The 3,347-nt window shown below is 53.4% G+C and overlaps 1 pseudogene; it reads right to left on the bottom strand.

Annotated features, from left to right (window-relative positions):
• Window positions 1–318: 318 nt before the first annotated feature.
• Window positions 319–437, bottom strand: LOC134897056 (5S ribosomal RNA; annotated as a pseudogene).
• Between the last annotated feature and the right edge of the window lie 2,910 nt (window positions 438–3,347).

Raw genomic sequence — 3,347 nt, forward strand, 5'->3', positions numbered from 1 at the left:
ATGGAGTAAATGTGGATAGGTCAGCTGGAGACAACGGTCTCCCAATTTAATGTTCAGATCTTAATTATTCCTAGATAAATGCATGTCGGAAGTTAGCTACATATTAAGCTACTTCCCTCTGCCCAAGATCTGTACAAACTGTGTTTGTATTAATGCAGCCCTAATTGGGTTACAATCGTGAAGTGGGAGAGCCCATACACTTGGTAACACTTCTAAACCATGACCTCCGTAATGAGTAAAAAGAATGTAATGGGAGTAGGAAGATAAAGTATAAGTGGTGATACTGCTGTTGGTATTTTTTCTACAGGAAGGGGAGTCTCCCTACTTCACTGGGTATTCCCTAGTGGTCGCCCGTCTAGGTACTGACCCAGCCCACCTGCGTTTAGCTTCCAAGATCGGACGAGATTGGGCGTGAACGTAGGGGTATGGTCGTAGGAGGCTATGCCACTCCTCGCGGCCGCTCAGACGAGATTACCCAAGCAGGACGGGAACATTTCCCGTAACCTTTACTACACTCAGTCTGCTATAGCCCGCTGTCCTCTGACTACATTGCCATTATGTCCCCAATGTGGCAACACACTTAGGGCGGAAGTGAGAAGTGCAACTTCCGCCCCTCTCAGCCCATTTTACCTTCCCCAGTATAACCCGCCCATATGATTTATTTGTAAGGCCCTGGATTGGACCATATGTTTTGTTTAGTGCATATCCGCCCACACGGTCAGCTATTGGTTGGCAATAATCACTCTGGGTTTTTAAACATCCAGCTATGGAGATACTAAGGAGCTGTTCAGAATGGAAGTGAACAAGCCCGAGACCGGGTGAAACACGTTTTCCTGCATTCTGGAAGCACCCGACCTGTCTGACACTTGGAGTGGTGATGTTTATTTATCATTGTTGTACCATTTCTATTGCTAAGACTGAGCACCCTTGCTACAGTGCAGAAATTGGTCTAAGCTATATTGCTGGTGCTTCCAGCCTAGTTATATTGCATATTTGTACCATTTCAGTCTAGGTACTCTGAGGTTTAACCCTGTGATAAGGGCAGGTATTGGTGGTCCCGCATTTCTTGCGGGCACCCTATCTGCCTGTGGAGATGTGTCCGGTCCCCCGAGACACATCCCATCAGCAGCACGCAGGGGATCTGTGTCCCCTGCGGAAGTGTGTGCGGGGCAGCGCTGGGGCAGTTGGTCTGCCCCCAGCGTTTGTCAGTGGGCAGGAGCGGCGGGTGTCCGGTACAGGGATTACCCTCTTCCCTGCACCGGACCGGAGGCTGCGGGGTAGTTTAAATGTTGGCGCCCTCCGGGAGCCAATCGCGGCTCCCGGAGCGGCAGCCAATCAGAGAGGGACGCGGCGAGCCAATCGGCGCTCGCCGCGTCATAGGCCCCGCCCCCGGCGTCTGACGTCAGACGCCGGGCGGGAGCCTGAAGACAGGACGGCGCGCAGGAACGCGAGGAGAAGATACGCCGGGCGGGAGCCGAAGACAGCGCGCGCGCGGAAGAGCGCGAAGAAGAGGAAAGCGGTCGGGCTCCTGAAGGAAGATGTCCAGCGGCGGCTGGACGCGGAGCAGCGGAGGCGACGCCGCTGCCCAGGACGGGTCAGCGGCAGAAGAGGACGCTGGAGTTCCCTGGAGCAGGTGAGGCCTCGGTGAGGCAACCTTCACCCCCTCCCCTTTTCCTCCCTCGACCACCAGGGACGGGCACTAGGCCCGGGGCACAATTCAGGCACTAGGCCTGTTGCGCAGATAGGAGTTTGGGGGTCACCATTGGAGTAGGTGGTTTGGGCATTAGGCCCAAGCCACCACAAAGCGGCACAGTTAGGCGGGCGTTAGGCCCGGGGGCATATCAGGCAATAGGCCTGCGGGGCATTAGAGGGCGTTAGGCCCTAGTGTAATTTGGCCAATTAGGGAATATTAAGGTGACCCTGGGCACAAGGCCCAGGTCACCCAACGGGCAACAAGTTAGGCGGGCGCTAGGCCCGTGGGTGAAGTCAGGCCTCCGGCCTGTGTGCAGCTAGGGGGCGCTAGGCCCAGTGAATAAGACCCCCGAGGTGAATAAAGGTGGCACTGGGCACTAGGCCCAGGCCACCCTGAGGTGTTAGGTAGGCAGGCCCGCTCAGCCTGAGCCCCCAAGAAGAGAGTACAGTAGGTGGGTGAGCTGTGCGGCCCCCACTACTGGGTGTTCTGAGTCGGGTAACTAAAGGGACCGTACCGTCGCTTGCATTGTGTATCGTGATGTATGTTACCGTGCGGGGCAAAGTGTGAGCTCGTTAAGTGTGTTTAGTTTTGTTGCACCACACCCACAGAGCTAGTTCGAGGGCTCTGCCGTTGTAGTTAGTATAGGGTGTGCCACTAGGTAAGAATTAGGCCCTGCACGGCTGTTTGCTTGTTTGTTTACCTCCTTACAGGGACCTGTAAGAGAAGAAGACGTTCGCAGTGCGAAACTGACGGTGAGTAACATCTGTGTGCGTTTGTCCCTTGTCTGTCCCCGAGCGCCGGAATCGGGATTGCTCACGGACGTGAGAATCCTTTTCATCACACTACGTGCGAGAGCGCGAGTGTGTGAAATCTGGGTGGTTGAGGCTTTGTGCCGGTGATGACCTTTCACCCAACCGGTGAAGGTCGCGGTCACCCCTGGGGTATCCCCTGTTCCAGTGGAAGAAGGGTCGATACCCCCTTTAAGGTAAACTATTCTCTCCTCAGCTCGGTCGTCGGTCAGCTCAGAGAGGGAATCGCCGTGTACGGATCCGACTGAAGATTTCCAGGTCCGTTGAAGGTTCCGGTACCTGAAGGTGAGAGAGAGCGGCGCCTGGTGAGTACCGACTTTACACCTGCACGGCAGCAGGCACCACACGCACCGCACCTCTCACATGCCTACCAACTGAAGGAGTGGTATTTGACATTCACCTGAAGAATTAATTATATATAAAAAAATAAAAAAATAATAATAATTGTACAATGCAGTTTAGGTAATCTGAGGCCTAACTTTGTGACAGGGGCAGGTATTGGTGGCCTTGCATCTCTTGCAGGCACCCTGTTCATCTACTAACTGTAGAAGTGACATCCAACAGTTACCTGCTCCAATTTTCAAAGCCCCCTTCTGCTCACAGAGAGAATCTCTATATTCACAGTGCTGGTGTTTTCAATTAATTAGCATGGTTTATCTATGTCCTCTCATTGCCCTAGTATAATGTGCCACACTTTTTTCTCACACCCAAGTGTAAATAGGACAGGTGCGGTGTGATCCTGCATGTACTCTGCCCTAGGTAATCTCAGACTGTGTATTGCATGCTCCCGTGAAGTTTCCTCACCATTGAGAGAAGTGTACAGGGGTATTTCTTTCTTTTTGCCT

Source organism: Pseudophryne corroboree, chromosome 3 (genome assembly GCF_028390025.1).
Source record: "Pseudophryne corroboree isolate aPseCor3 chromosome 3, aPseCor3.hap2, whole genome shotgun sequence".
NCBI lineage: Eukaryota > Metazoa > Chordata > Amphibia > Anura > Myobatrachidae > Pseudophryne > Pseudophryne corroboree.